The 17,129-nt window shown below is 37.2% G+C and overlaps 1 protein-coding gene and 1 non-coding gene across 3 annotated transcripts in view; one reads left to right on the top strand and one right to left on the bottom strand.

The window, feature by feature from the left end:
- UBE2E2 (ubiquitin conjugating enzyme E2 E2) overlaps positions 1-17,129 on the bottom strand; it is a 377,176-nt gene that overhangs the window by 95,667 nt on the left and 264,380 nt on the right. The gene's annotated exons all lie outside the window — the stretch shown is intronic.
- On the top strand, positions 8,519-8,620 carry LOC117802904. The gene has a single exon (XR_004626414.1). It is a non-coding gene; the product is annotated as a U6 spliceosomal RNA (small nuclear RNA).

Below are 17,129 nucleotides of genomic sequence, written 5' to 3'. Positions count from 1 at the left end.
CTTCCTTATAGAGTTGATGTAAGCATTAAATGAATTAATATATATATAAACAGCTTAGAACAGTGCCTGGTCCATAGTAAGGGTTATAAAATTTATGCTATATTATCAGGTAAGTGAGAAACTAGTAGGGCCGAATCAGGGTCCTGAAGCTCACCCCACCCTTTACTCCTGGACCCAAGACATGGAAATAAGAAGGGTTTCTCCTTAGGGGGTCTGACTTCCCTTTTCTGTACCTGCTATATGACACCTTGTATGCTGATGTCTCTCTCTGTCCCCCATGCTTCTCCCTACTCAATACTGAGCTCATGAAAGAAAGTGACAAGTGACTCCTAAGTCCCATCTTTCTCAGTTAATAATTCAGTAAATAACTTCAGTTTCATGTGTTCCATCCTATAACAACATCTGAGACTGCACCAAGACCAAATTCTCAGATGCTATATAATAGTGGCTTTAAAACTCATTCTCTTACCTCTATGATACACACACATTACCACTTCAAAACGCCTTTTTTTTTTTCCATGTTCAGGAGAAGAAAAGTTAAATGCCAGCCCTGTAGAGGAAGGTGCTAGGTGGCAAAAATAGACCCTACTGTAAATACTAATCCTGCACTGAAAGACACTGACTGACTGTCAATAAAAGATGGCATTTAGCGGACTTAATTCACAATTTCCCTATGATTACTTCAGGAGATCAAGATCTCCACCAAGACCAAAATGCTGGCTATTGGTTGCCGAGACTTATTTTCAAGAGTTCCCCACCTTTCCCTCAGTGCTTATAATGTGTAGAGCACTGTGCTATGATCTGGGCAGGACAAAAAATAGTCCTGATCCTGAAGGGGCTTCCTATCTAGGCAACACTGGAGAAGACAAGATAATGGTGCTCCATGGTATTCGTAACTAGGATGCTATGGGAGCCCTGTAAAAAGAATGATTTCATTTCCTGGTGGGTGGATGTTCTTACACCAAAGCACTAGCAGGTCTCATTTCAGCAGTGACCTGAGAAGAAGAAACATCAGACTTACTCAGAGTAAGCATGTGGTTTGAACACATCCCACATGTGGTTCTGACATGAACTGTACCTTCTCTAGGGAAAAGCTTCATTAAAAAGGTGGCAATTAAACTGGGTTGGAAAGATAAAGTAGATTTCAACAGGTACGGAAAGATGGGGCATAACAGGTTAAAGACACTGGAAAAAAAGGAGAGAGGAGGAAAGTGATTTTCCTGGTGGGAGAAGAGCAAAGATGCCAGCTGATTGAAAGTTAGATAATGTAGGGCTTCAAATGCCATGACAGGAGTTGGAAATATATTCTGGAGACCTGTAGTTCTCAAATTTGTTGCTTCTAGGAGCTGCAGGACTCCAGTAAGGTCTGTTGGGATCATGACTCTGCTCCCTCCCTGAGTTTCAACTAGATAAACTCCTGTTTACATACACATGCACGTACACACACACACACACACACACGATTTCCTTGAATAAAGGGAGTCCAGTGCTTTAAAAGAAACGTTTGAACTTCTTCTGGAACTTAAAAACAAAACAAAACAAAACAACCCAAAACACGTGGGTCCCATCCCAGACTAATTCAATTAGAATTTAATGAGCACCTAGGGTTGAGAACCATTAATCAGACTATGGAGTCACAGAGGGCCTCAAAGTGCGGTCCAGAGAGCAACAGCATTATGCAATCCTATGGAATCAGAACCTACATTTTTAAAAAAGATATTATTTATTTATTTGACAGAAAGAGAGTGTGTGCATACAAGCAGGGGGAGTGGCAGGCAGAGGGAGAGGGAGAAGCAGACTCCCCGAGGAGCAGGGAGCCTGATGTGGGGCTTGATCCAAGGACCCTGGGATCATGACCTGCGTTCAAGGCAGATGCTTAACCGACTGAGCCACCCAGGCACCTCCAGAATCTGTATTTTTTAAAAAGATCTCTGGATGACTAGTATATACATTAAAGGTTGACAGGTACTGAAGGAAGGTTCTAAGTAGGAATCACACAATGAAATCCATGTTGATATAATTTACTGATCATCTTCTACTGTCAGACATGAGGCTGGGTACTTTTTGTACTTCTGTGAGCCTCAGTTTTCTTATCCAGAAAAGGAAACTTTATTTACATCATGGGGCTGTCATAAGAACTAGATATCCATAAAGTGTTAAGTATAGTGCCTGGCAAAAAGTGTTTTAAAAATGGTAACTATTACCATTAACACATATTCAAATTATAGTCATTCTGCAAAATTACTGCTATATGGTACTAAGGCTCAAAGAAGTTCAATGGCTTGCTAAAGGTTACACAGTAAATGGTGGAACTGAATCTCAAACCTAGTACTGTCTCATTTGAAAGCTTATCTTCTTTCCCACACAATGCTCTGACATCAAGGCTCAGTGTAGACTGAAAGCAGGAGAAACGGACGACAAGGCAGTACTGATGATAAACTAAATGGTGCTAGCATTAGCCACCACATTTCTGTTAAAGAGATTAGAACTGGCCGGGGCGCCTGGGTGGCACAGTGGTTGAGCGTCTGCCTTCGGCTCAGGGCGTGATCCCGGCATTATGGGATCAAGCCCCACATTAGGCTCCTCGGCTATGGGCCTGCTTGTGTTCCCTCTCTCACTGGCTGTCTCTATCTCTGTCGAATAAATAAACAAAATCTTTAAAAAAAAAAAGAGAGATTAGAACTGGCCAAAATTACAGACAAGTACTAATAAAAAGCAGATTTGAGTTATGTAAATCCTGACATCACGTAAACACTTAGCAACTTAGTTAATATTTAGTTCGTATTTAACAATATTTAATCTCTAGATTGGTTTATAGAGTTCACAAACCACTTCCATATGCATCATAGTCTTTAACCTTTACCACAACTATGTAAGATGGATTATTATTCTAAAATGAGACCACTCCACTTTTTCCTCCTTAAACCCCTATTTAATACATAAACTGGATTTCCTAATACCTTATAGTGGCTTTTATGTCAGGCCTCATGTTAAAAAAACAATCCAGATTTTCAATGACAAGCATAGAGTTCACCTCCTATCCTTTTTCCTTTTAGCCCATTGGCAAAGGTCAGAAGATAGATGGGTTTTTGGTCAAAAGAAATAAAGAACAGGGCAGGTAGCATAGGTATATGTATCTTGTTCGCTCCAGTGAAGTAATGGAAGGTACTTGACTGAGCTCTCCGGGTTCTTGGCAGAAGTGCTGCCCCAACTGGAGGAGAGTTTTTAAGAGACCAGCCCCACAAAACACATTAGTAGAGATGAGAGAATGAGTAACCAAACAGAAGACTAAGAAGTTACTTCATGGCTTTTGGTGTATTCATAAAATCTACTGAGGTATGTCCCCTACTTCCCACATCATTTATGCCAACATTTCTAAGGCATCCTTAAGAATCTACAAAATTCGTGATTCCATAGCTATAAAGAATACATGTTTTTAAAAGGGAAGCAAATGAAAGGCTCTAGAAAAATTTTGTTCCTCACAATAATCACAGGGGTGGAGCTATGACAGCACTTTCATATCGCCTAGTTGTCTAAGAACAGCCCAGTATGCCCTTGCTTTCGTGAGAAATTTTGCAGCCTGCCCTAGTAAAACATTTATAGAAGTGACTTTCAGAACTCAACTTAGTGATTTAAAATTATACAAAGTTCATTAGTCATGGTATCTACATCAATTTTCTACAGAAGCTATTATTACCTTTCTGATTTCAGCCATTGCCTTCTCTCTTTGTAAGCAAAACGAACACAGATTTTACTGAAGATCTGCTATTTAAGAACCACCCACTTGTAGTATCCCGTAATAATTCCTGTCAGTGTAGGCTATCTTTGAGGGATTTAGTGGTTTTTGCTTTTGGCAGTGCTACAATGGTGGAAATAACTTATACTGCCCATCCCCATCTTACAGTGTCTGCTAATACGTAGGGTTGTTGGCTGCCAAGCAGATTTAATTTACCCACTTCTCAGCTTGCATTAACCTTTGAATAATAAAGCACAGCTGAGGCTGCTGTAAGAAACAAACCGAGGAATGAATAATTAAAAACACCTCCTCAGCCTTGGAAAGACCAATTCCTAACCATTAGGCGAGATTTAATTGTGACTGAAGCATTAAAAAGGCTAATTGTATTCTTTATAAACTGAAACAAATGCTAAGGACATAGTGTGACTACAATATATGTAGTATATGAAAAGCAAAGCTCTGAAAGCACCCAGTAATCAATTCAAATGAAAAAAGTAAGAGTAGTCTGATTCTAAAGAAAAACGATGACTCCTAAAGATGGGCACTCCTATTGTCTACATACAGAAGAAATTGCTACTACTTATAAAAAGCTATTATACATCTGATACAGGTGGACTGGCTGGAATAGCATTTGAAGGGATAGAAATGTTAAAGCTGAAACAAAAGGTTGAGAATAGAATAGATTACAGGAAATCTCTATATTCTTTCAATCTGTCAAGTGCTTATGGCAGCTGGGATTCTTCTTTGCTTTTGATGGATTTAATTTTCCTTTGGGAACCCAAATCTAATGTTGCTGTCATATTTATGTGTTAAGATCACTAAACAGTCGTTGCTATTTTATATACTTGCCAATACACTGTTAATATCTATTCAAACCAAAGAGTACCCTCTTTATCTGAATAGCTGGAAACAATTATCTGTTTCTAGACCTCCAGCAAAGGGCTGGGCATCTCCCTAAATCAAGGAGGGCAGTTTCCTCCCATCACTGGCTTTAAAGTACGTATGTTTAATTCTTCAAATTAGGAAGTTTTTCTTGCACTTAATTATATTTTGCTAAATTTAAGGTCTTTTCCTTTACCTCTGTTCAAAAAACCATTATTGTCAATGCCCTTCTCCTAATAACCTTTCAATTACTGGGAATTAGGGAGGTAGAAATCTTTCTTCTGTACGAAGCAATTTTGTGGCTTTTAAAATGGCTTCAGTTTTCATTTTTATGCTTCTTTTGGTTCTCTGAATCTTCTCTAATTTTTGGTCTATCTAACTTAAAGATGATTCTTTGTACATAATAGGTAAAAGGATGACCAAATGAGAACAGAATTGGATTTGCTATTTTGGTATAGATCTTCTTCTCATCTGGGAGAACAAGAATACCATTTTTTTTTTGTTTTTGTAGGTTATATTCTTAATATTTTCCCATATCACATCATTTTTGATATAAGAAAACTGTTGGCTCATACTGACCTTGTTTCCTGCTGGGACTAAAAATTTTACAGTTCTATTTGTAATTAGTCACCATTGGAAAGAGTTCTCATTACTCCGGTTTCTTCTGAACATCCCTAAACCCTTGCTACTACACTTATAGAGTCTGATACTTGTTTAAATTTCCTTTGGTATTCAGTCTATTGTATTTTTCTTAGAGTTAGCTATTTTCCAACACTTGGTTTCACTCTGGCCCCAGCAAAATAAATGATCCCTAGCCCTGGTTTCCCACAGGCCATGACATGCTCTCCGTGACAGCACTAACCTAGGCTATGTTGTTCTTAGCCTTCAGCAGACTGGAGTCCCTTGGGGGCAGGTACTATATCTTACTCATCTTTGTATCCTTGTTAGCTAAAATGGTGTCTGGAACCCAGCAGACACCCAGAGAGCATTTTTTGATTCAATGTGAATTCACAAAGAATTGACACTTTTAACAGTGACCAAAAAGTACTGAGGGCAGAGTAGATACTGAATAAACATAAGATTAACTTTTTTTTGGGGGGGGGGTATATTTAATTTTAAACCTTCTAATTTTAAAAGTTTTAAATTTATAGAAACATCGCAAAGGTAGATAATACATAGTCCTCATATACCCTATAGCCAGTTTCCTCTATTATTAACATTTTACATTATTATGGTGCATTTGTCAGAAGTAATGAGCCAATATTGATATATTATTATTATTAAAGTCCTTAGTTTATTGAGATTTCCTTAGTTTTTATCTAATGTCCTTTTTCTGTTCCAGGATTCCATCCAGGATACCATATTGTTTAGTAGTTGTACCTTTTTATGCTCCATTCTTTTTTTTTTTTTAAGCAGGCATACCTCATTTTATTATACTTTACTTTATATAGCACTTTGCAGATAAGGCATTTTTTACAAATTTAAGGTTTGTGGTAACTCTGCATCACAAGTTTGTCAGCACCATTTTTCCAATGGCATGTGCTCACTTCATGTCTGAGTCACATTTTGATATTTCTCCCAATATTTCAAACTTTCTCATTACTATTGTATTTGTTATAGTGATCAGTGATCTTTGATATTACTATTTTAATTGTTTTGGGGCACCATGACCACACCCATATGAGACAACAAACTTAACTGATAAAAACTGTGTGTTAACTGATAAGAACTGTGTGTTCTGACTGGTCTGCTGACTGGCCATTCCCTCTCTCCCTCTCTGTGGGCCTCCCTATTCCCTGAGACACAACAGTAATAAAATCAGGCCAATTAATAACCCCACAATGGCCTCTACGTGTTCACATCAAAGGAAAAGTTGTACATCTCTTACTTTAAATTAAAGGCTAGAAATGATTCAGTTTTGTGAGGAAGGCATGTCAAAAGCTGAGACAGGCTGAAAGCTAGGCTTCTTGCAGAAAACAGCCAAGTTGTGAATGCAAAGGAAAAGTTCTTGAAGAAAATTAAAAGTGCTGGTCCAGTGAACACATTAATGATGACAAAGCAAAACAGCCTTATTGCTGATATGGAGAAAGTTTTAGTGGTCCAGATAGAGGATCAAACCAGCCAGAACCTTCTGTTGAGCCAAAGCCTAGTCCAGACTAAGGCCGTAACTCTCTTCAATTGAGAGAGGGGAGGAAGCTGCAGAACAAAGTTGTACACTAGCAGAGGTTGGTTGAGGAGGTCGAAGCGGCTGTCTCTGTAACATAAAAGAGCAAGGTGAAGCAGCAAGTGCTCACGCAGAAGTCGCAGCAAGTGCTCCAGAAGATCTAGATAAGATAATTGATGAAGACTGCTGCATTAAACAACAGAGTTTCAACTTTTTGTAGACAAAAAGCCTTATATTGGAAAAAGGTGCCATGTAGGACTTTCATAGCTGGAGGTAAAAAGTCAATGGCTTGGCTTCAAAGATTCAAAGGACAGGCTAAAGCAGTTGGTGACTTTAAGTTGAAGCCAATACTCACTGACTATTCCAAAAGTCCTAGGGCTCTTACAAATTATGTTAAATCTACTCTGCCTGTGCTGTATAAATGGAACAACAAAGCCTGGATGACAGCTCATCTATTTACAACATGTTTTATTGAATATTTTAAGTTCTGTTGAGACCTACTGTTCAGAAAAAAATGATTCCTTTCAAAATACTATTGCTCGTTGACAATGCACCTGGTCACCTAAGAGCTCTGATGGAGATTTCCAATAAGATTAATGTTGTTTTCAGACCTGCTAACACAATATCTATTCTGCAGCCCATGGATCAGGAGTCATTTTGACTTTCAAGTCTTATTATTTAAGAAATACATTTTGTAAGGTTATAGTTGCCATAGATAATGATTCCTCTGATGGATCTGGGCAAAGTAAACTGAAAACCTTCTGGAAAGAAGTCACGATTCTAAATGTCATTAGGAACATTCATGATTCATGGGAAGAGGTCAAAATATCAACATGAACAAGACAATCCTCATGGACGACTTTGAGGAATTCAAGACTTCAATGGGGGAAATCACTGCAGATGTGATGGAAATAGCAAGAGAACTAGAATTAAAAGTGGAGCCTGAAAATAAAAAAAGTGGAGCCTGAAGATGGGACTGAATTGCTCATGATAAAACTTTTAACAGATATGGAGTTATTTCTTATGGATAAGCAAAGAAAGTGGTTTCTTGAGATGAATCTACCACTGGTAAAGATGCTGGGTAGACTGTTAAAATGACAACAAAGGATTTAGATTATCACATAAACTGAGTTGATAAGGCAGTGCCAAGGTTTGAGAGGATTTACTCCAATTTTGAAGGAAATTCTACTGTGAGTAAAATGCTACCAGACAGCACTGAGTGCTATAGTGAAGTTGTTCGTGAAAGGAAGAGTCAACAGATGTAGCAAACTTCATTGTTGTCTTATTTTAAGAAATTGCCACAGCCACCCCAGCCTTCAATAACCGTCACCCATTAGTTAGCAGCCACCAAGAAGGCAAGACCCCCACCAGCAAAAAGATTAACTCCCTGAAAGTTCACATGACGGTTAGCATTTTTGAAGCAACGAAGTACCTTTTAATTAAGGTATTACAGTGTTTTTTTAGGACATAATGTTATTGCACACTTAATAGACCACAGCATAGTGTAAACGTTACTTGTACATGTACTAGGAAATTAAAAAATTGATTTGACTCACTCTATTATGGTATTTGCTTTATTACAGTGGTCTGGAATCAAACCACAGTATCTTTGACCTATGCTTGTAATAAAATAAAAACTTAAGTAGAGAAACTGAGTGAGGTGTTATGGAAATACTTGGTACTATCTTTGCAACTTTTCTGTAAATCTAAAGTTATGCCAAAATAAAAGTTAATTTGTGCTCACTCTGGTATCACATATACTAAAATTGGCTATACAGAGATTAGCATGGCCCCTGCACAAGGATGACATACCAATTCGTGAAGTGTTCCATACTTAAAATGACACTGAAAACAAAAGCAATGTCCTTCTTGAGTTTCCTTTAAAAAAAGTTTCTATATGTACAAATGTTCATCTTGCACAATATGTTTATGTTTTAAATGTAAGTATATGATTACTCATCTCTCTACATGGAAGTTTTCCCAAAATATTGCCAAATGCTTTACCTTAGCTACATTCTAGTTTTATTAATCACACTGGTAATATGATAGTACTTACCAAAAATATCAGCAAAATATCAACATTAAAATTAATTGCTTTCTGGGGAGGAGAGACATAGGGAGAGGTGAGGGTGGGGATATTTCAACTAGATCTGTTCTGTACTGAAGTATAAGTGTACCAATTCAATTTGCTTGATCCTTTGCTCCCCAGATCCTCAACCCCTCCATGGTATATTAGTTATTTGTGTTACTAAGTTCCATGAAAATGGATATACAGTAAAAGAAAAGTTAGCTGGGATGCCAATGGCTACTTTTCAGTAAATGAGATCATGGCATTTTAGGAACCCAAAGTACCTTCTCAAACCCATCTCCCCTTTATCCAAAAACTATGGATAGGCTGTGTCATTCAAGATTTTGTTTGAAGCAAATATGTCAACTGAATTCAAGAGAAATGATACATCCCCCCCCCCCAAAAAAAAGTAGTTAAGATTTGCTCAGTGGTGACTTATCAGTTCTGTAGGCTCCAAACTGTCCAGATGTCCATTCCCGTAACTTCCTGTAAGCAAGCAGTGGAGAAGGCATCGCTGACAGCACCATAGCTCCAATGTAACTACTGACAGATACTAAAGCTACTTTTTAATATTGTAGTCCCAAACCTTCCTTGTTATACCTGCCTATCAAATGTCTGTCCATGAAGTTATAAAGGAGATCAGTACAGAATGGAAATTGGTAAGAATGAGAATGTCTAAGAGACCCGAGAAGGAAGTGGGATGGACTGAGCAACAGTTAGTTACTCCAGCATACCTGCACATCTGACCATTTTCTCCTTGTTTACTCTTGGGAATATATAAGTACATATATGAGAAGAAGGAAGAAAAGAAAAAAGAGAGAAACAAGGCAGTGGGAGATAAAAGAAAGGGTAAGAGAGTAGGAGTAAAAACTAGGTCTGAGACAGAAAAGACTTACAATTTACTGGCAGAATTGAATTTTCTTGTCCTATTCCAGTTCAAGCCCTGATGAATATAAAATTCAATTTTGTTTAGATAAAATATATTCTTTAATATGTATAAAAGCAGAGCAGGGGCACCTGGGTGGCACAGTTGGTTAAGCTGCCAACTCTTGGTTTTGGCTCAGGTCATGATCTCAGGGTCCTGGGGTGGAGCCCACTTCTGGCACTGTGCTCAGCAGGGAGTCTGCTTGTGGATTCTCTCCCCCTCTGCACCTCCCCGTCTTGGAGTAACTAAAATATCTCCATCAGATTTGATTTACATTTAATTGCTTTAGCGTACCATGATTTCTTCTTAAAAAAGGTGTTTTACTCTTTAATAATATAAAGAAATGCTTAAAATATGTTAAATAAAAAGAAAAAATGATGTAAATGAAATCAATTTACTTGTTTATTTAGTCATGTATTCAACAAATATATTCTAAGCTCCTTCTGTGTGTCGGTCACATAGGTAATGTAGATTGAGCATCAAACAAAACCAAACTCTTTATGTTCATGGAATGTATATCCTAGTGAGGAGAATATAACACTAAGCAAATAAACAAGTAAACACACAGTTTGTCTGACGGTGAGAACTAATGGGGAGCAATAAAACTGGTTTGGTAAAGGCAGTGATTCCAAATTATTTTTAAAAACAAAACAAAACCTAAAACACCTATGTGGAACATTTACGTATTACTTTATGAAATTTATCTACTTCTTTTACTTGTATTTTCCCACTCCAAAAACAATCATGTAAAAGCTCCTAAAAATATACGAGCCCACGATAAGAGTGTTTTCACTGTGAACTATAATCGTATTTAGTCGTATGTTCATAGCTGGCTAAGGATTTGCAAAGTATCTAGAAAAACTACCCTAATCCACGTAAGAGTTCTTTCTATTTTAGATTAACAAATTTTTCACTGCAAACACAATTACACTGTTTAGGACCAGAGCATGCTAAATAGTCACAATGTAATTCTTTAAATAACAATTTTGTTAAAGATTACACCTCTTCAGCTGAACATTAAAGGCAGAAAATGTTTTTAGTAAAAGAAACAATGAGGGATTTAACACATAAACTTCCACAGTTAAATCAACACAATTGGAAATAATAAGCTCTGGAACTTATCAGTTATTGTTAGAACATTCTAAGTTGATTATTCCTATAAGTTTATGTATTTTTGTAGGTAGCAGCTTTTATAGTATACATGGATGTATTATAACAAAAATAGCTTATTAAACATTGAACATAGTAGAATGAAAAATCAAATGATTTAGATTCATTTAATTTAAATTGTGGGTCAGTATCTTTTAGTGGTTTTCTACTGCCAATTTCATTAAATCTTAGTATCAAGTATAATAAATACATTAAATGTCTTTGCTCATAGAAGCACTATCAGTATTAAGAAAATATTCGAACTGTCAAAACACCAACACTATTTCTTAAATTTCAAAGCCAACAGCAACAAACAAGAACCTCAGAGACAGGTAATAATACCACCAGGGAGCAGACAGAAAAGCAAACCAACATTGATAAAAATATGTTGGAAAAGGAACAAAAATCTACTTTACAAAGAAAATCTGTTTGCTGGGTTGTTTAGGGAATGCAGAAAACAACGTGGAAAGGGAAGGAAGAAGCATGTGAAGTTCAAATACTATAATATAAGTTGATAACTCACAGAATGAATGGGAATCCTTGGGTATTCCATGGTTCTGCTTGAGTTGGCAGTAGTTCATTTTGAAAGTCCAAAAAGTCACCACAGAGAAAGTAATCCTCTAATTTTAAATTTAGAGTCTTATTTAGATGGCAAATGACAAATCAACTCATGCTAGTTCAGAAAGACTCAATTCTTTGTAGACACATTAAAAGCATTCACAGGTTCACCTCTAATGCTCAGCTTGCCAGCTCAGTGGCCTTGTATGGCAATTAAGGTAAGCAGCGGTTGAGGAGAAGGGTCTATGTTTGGTAGTTATGATATTATCACATATAAGCATATTTCTGTTAGAATAAACATACATAAATGTGTTCTTCCTTTTACTAGAACAGTCTCAATGCCAGGAAAATATTAAAGACCTGCTACTGTGTAAACTTGGCTCACATGGATTTCAAAGAGAATTACATGTCTAACTGAAAAATCCAGCACAAAACAATTGAGATCTGTTTCCCTTTCATGGTTAATCATGCTTTAAAAATAAACTCTTGAAAAAGCTCAAACTCATATTTTGGCAGGTTCCTGCTCCAACATAAGCCCTAACTGATTTAAGTTTTGATTTATTGATTAGAATTTTAAGAAATTCATTTTATTCAGTTTAACTAAGCTACATATTAATAATGAGTTACAGAGACCAAGAGAAATATATTAAGGGAGAACTGAAAAGAGAATGGGTTATTACTCTTGCTAACAATGTTGCAAAAGGACTTCACTTAGAAAAATGGTTTCAGCGACAGAAGCTCTGAGAATGCTTACTTTCAGGGAGTAGGAACAGTGAAACTAGAAGCATACCAATAACAGAAAAATCTAGATGAGATCCTGTTAGGTTTGATTGGCCCTTCTGCTACTGTAACAAAGATATCAAGAGGCCTTGGAAAACATCGGTTCTATGAGCAAAGCAAGATAAAAAAAAAAGTAGATAAAAGTATACCTACCCCTGATGATAAAATAAAGGCAAGAAAAAAAGATAATCATCACCAGGTTACTCCTAAGAAGGAACCTTATGGGAAGAAGAGACCAGAGGCTGATGTGGACCAGAAAAGGGCCAGAGAAAAAGACACTGAGCAGAGAACCCAGGTTCAATCTACAAAACAGGTAACCACCTGTTTCACCAAGAATGTGAAAGAGGATACCTAAAGAATACATTCATTGGGTTGTGTTAGAGATGTTTTTGTTGTTGTTGTTGTTTTTAAGATTTTATTTATTTATTTGAGAGAGAGAGAGCACGAGCAGGGGGAAGGGCAGAGGCAGAGGGAGAAGCAGGTTCCCCGCTGAGCAGGGAGCTGGATGCGGGACTCCATCGCAGGACCCTGGGATCATGACCTGAGCTAACCGGCTAAGCCACCCAGGCGCCCCTAGAGATGTTTTTAAGTGTACTACCCTTCTTTCAACTCATTGCCAGCATTCGTGAACATTAAAATGCTGTGTTTCTCTGCATATAAGTAACAAAGGTAGATTTAAAAGCTATTTGTCTCAGTGGTAGGATAATTAACAACTATGTTAATAAGAATTTTGTGCGTTACATCTAGAAAATAAAGAATAATAAGATAATGTTTTGTATTCACAATTTGCCCACCAGATAAATTTGTGGGTCTTCTGAGGTTTAGCCACATGTTTTTAGGCAACATTTAAGTACAGATGTATTTGTATAATAAAGGTCATTTGATTCTTTTGTTTCCCATTTATTCATTATAATTAATTCAAAGTCTGTAACCAGATGCATGAGGTAAAGAAAAGTATTACACACACAACCTTAAGAAAGAAAGAAAATCTCTTCCCAGGCTCTAAAGGAAAAAAACAGAACTTGGAAAATTTTCCTAGGAATTTTCACATTACTATTGAAGGTAAGGTTCTTTTCAAACATTTAACACTTTGGAAAATCTGTGTTGCCTTATTACAGCTCACTAGACTGGAAAAGGACTATTCTGTTTATTTCAAAGGTCCAAGAGAGTTTATATAATTATTTAGTTTTCAGAGGGCTGAAGTCTCACCCATAAGATAGGGATATGGTGTGGATCCCAAAGGCTAGTTGTAGCCTAGCTTTAGTTCCACTGCAGTGAAGAAAATAAAATGTCTTTATTATAACCAAAGATATGTTAATTCATCCATTAAAAGAAAATGCAGATGCTAGATCCTGGGGGCATAGTGGTAAAACACAGCTGCTCTTCTTACCAAATAAGGGGAGAAGACAGACAAGTTAAGGGACAATTACAATGTACTATAATGAATGGTATCTGTAACAGAAATAAGTACAGAGTGCTTATGGAAGCAGAGAGAAAAGGCTCCTTAACCAACTTTTAAGAGATGAGAACTGAGAGATTCAAAGTTCTCCAAGAGTAGGGGAATGCTGAAGGAAAGCAGGGAGAGAAAGGTAGGTAGGGGAAGAGCATAGGCAAAGTGCAGGAGGCAAGAGACAAGAAGTTTCTTGCAGAAAACTAGGCACTGTATGGTGTGTGGCAAAGGGTGAGGCAGGAAAGGTAAGCAGGACCAGATCATGAAAGCACCTTTTATGCAGTGCTACGCTGGACTTACCCTGAGGGCAATGAAATCACGAATAGGTTTTAAAAAGAGAAGAGAACATGAACATATTTTCGTTTTAGAAAGACCACTCAGACAGCAGTGAGGAAGGGGCTGAGACTGGGGACATGAGACCAGTTAGGAGGCTTTACATTACTCAAGGTATAAGATGATGGTGGTAATGACAGTGCCCTGGAAAGAAGTCTGAATTCCGGAGCCAAGACACAAAAGGAACATGCTGAATTTGAAAAGCCTATAGGATGCCCAGATGCTGATGCCCGGCCAAGTATGGCATTTAGGTGAAAGAGCTGCTGCAGACTAGATTTGTGAGAAAACAGTACACAGTGCATCTTCAGAGCCCCAGGAGTATATCGGGTTATGAGAAAACCAGCAGTGAAAATGGGGAGACATTAAGAGGGTGTTCTTATGAGATACACTCATAGACATTTAAAAGTATAGCCTAAGATGAGAAACCAAATGAGTAGGGTCAGTAGAGCATGGTACTACAGAGGCTAAGAGTGAGGAAAACACTTTAAGGGGAAAAAAGAAGTCAACAGTGTAACATACTGCAGAATGGTAGAGAAAATAACATTGAGAATGGTCCATCAGTTTCAGTGAAAACTGAAAGCTGATGTTTGTGACTTTGAGAAGAGCAGTTTAAGTGAAATGTCTGGCATTGTGGGTTGTGGATTAAGGAAGGAATGAACAATAAAAAGAGATTAAAAGAGAGGCAATGTATTTCTCTTTCTGGAAGTCTGGATGGGAAAGGGCAGAAAGGAATGTGGCTTGAAGAGGAGACAAGAGGGGATGGAATACAAAGTACGCAGGCAAGAGAGAGGATGAAATCACAGACCAAAGCATCGCAATTTCTACTTTGACAGTAGAGAGCAGAAAGGCAGTAGGAGAGAAGGAAGATAGAAGACTGGGGTTCAGCACAATGTGAGCATCACATGTGTGGAAACAGCACAGTTTGAGCCCAGACTGCCACCTTGGTTGTGTGACCATGGGTAAATCTGACCATGTACAAATCGAAACTTTTCTGGTCCTCAGTTTACTCTTATAAAGATGACGATGGTAGGTTAGATAACCTCTAAAGTGTCCTTCAGTAATAAAGTCCATAAATACAATTAGGTGTTTTGTTTTGTTTTTTTGGTGATAGAAGACTAAAAAAATGTACTAAAATGTACAGAATGGACTTACTTCTGATATCCGTGCAGTTAAAAGAGCACTTTGAACCAGACTTACACTGTAAAGTAAAAACCAGAACCACTGTGTGGCTCAGGCATGTAACAGAATTGTTCGGTCTAGCTTAGTCTGCCCAACCACAAAAACTGAAGACAGTCTGGTGTCTCTTTTGACTCCTGGAGATAATCAGTAAAGACCATGTCAATTGATTTTAAATAACAGAAAGCTACTAAAACATTCAGAAAAACTAAAGTTTTTTCTACAAAAGTATTTGAATGAAATCAAGTTAAGACCTTATCTCCATTATAAGTTTTTAAAATTTTCTTTTATCACTTTCTTTTAAATACAACAAAAGTTTATTTCTTGCTCAAGCCATTTTCAATGTGTGCTGACGGAGTGGGGAAAAGGTACTCTGTTCTTATTAATTTAGAGACCCCATCTCTTACCATTCAAATCAGAAGTTCTTAACCTCTTTTTTGTTCCATGACTCATTTGGCAGTTTGGTGAAGCATATGGACCTCTTCTCAGAATAATGTTTTTAAATATATCATATAAAATGCATAGCATTACAAAGGAAACACTGAATTGAAATATGGCTGATGAAGTATTTAAAAATTTGGTGTTACATATGTGTTTATTAGATTCAATGACAAAATTTAATCTAAACTGGTGAATCCAATAACTATTGTAATCTTGAAGCAGTGAGGCACAGATATTATACGAGATATCTGAAATAAAAATAATATGATTTCTATTGGTGTCAAGAAATACTGTGCAAGACCCTCTGCACCCAGCAGGCCAATTAGTGAAGAGAATGTGGATGGTGCCTAGAAGTACTCTGTATTTCTGCCACTCCAGCTCAGGGGCCAGAACTGAGTCACACGGACCATACCTAGTGCCAGGAAACAGAATTTCACCAGCTCTTACTCTGAAATCTCTCCAGTTGTTTCATTTTGTTTTTGGGAGGATGGGGGGAAGGGCTTTTGTCTGAAACTCATTCTCTAGTAGATTCTTCAACAAGAGCTCATGAGAATAACACTTCAATTCTTGGACTACTCATAACTATTTACCTGTGGTAGTTATACTTGAAGGTAAGTCTGGCTGGATGGAAAATCAGTTGCTCATGTTTCCCAACTTTGAGTATCTTAAATATGGTACTTCATGGATTTTTTTCCAAACAACTAATTTTTCAATCTTTTCAAATTCTGATTTATGTTTTCTTTTCTAGCCTATAGCATTAAACATTTTTTTTTCATTTTGTTTTAAAATAATAGTTCATACTTTCCACCTATTTTGTAGATTGGGGGGGATGCTTTCATCTTTGGGACATTATTTTGTTCTTTATTTTTTTTCCTTAAAAAATCTTAAAAATTTTATTTTGCCTTTTTTTTTTTTTAATGAAATAAGTTTTCCTGTACTTTGAAAAGAATAGCCCAGGATAGTTTTTCTAACTTCATGATTCTAGAATTCTCTCTGTTCTTGTTTTCACAAAGTGATTTTTTAAAAATGGCCTTCCACTTTGTGGGATTGCCTATGTTGGCATCACCTGCTTTATCTGTTTTTGTTTTTTTAAAGATTGTATTTATTTGACAGAGAGAGAAAGTGAGCAAAGCAGGTGGAGCTGCAGAGGGAGAGGGAGAAGCAGGCTCCCCTGAGCAGAGAGCCCCATAAGGAGCTCAATCCCAGGACCCTGGGATCCTGACCTGAGCTGAAGGCAGATGCTTAATGAACTGAGCCACCCAGATGCCCCTATTTATCTGTTTATCTATTTATTCATTTACTGTTCTTTTTCATTTATACTGAACCTTCTTACAAAAAGAATTGAAAGCATTTTTATGGTTTATTATTTTTAAGAGCTTTCTATACACACACACACACATATTTTATTGGAGTATAGTTGACACACAATATTACATTAGTTTCAGGTGTACAACACAGTGATTTCAC

This window comes from Ailuropoda melanoleuca, chromosome 6 (genome assembly GCF_002007445.2).
Source record: "Ailuropoda melanoleuca isolate Jingjing chromosome 6, ASM200744v2, whole genome shotgun sequence".
Taxonomy (NCBI): Eukaryota; Metazoa; Chordata; class Mammalia; order Carnivora; family Ursidae; genus Ailuropoda; species Ailuropoda melanoleuca.
This window is presented reverse-complemented; position numbering and strand designations above follow the sequence as displayed.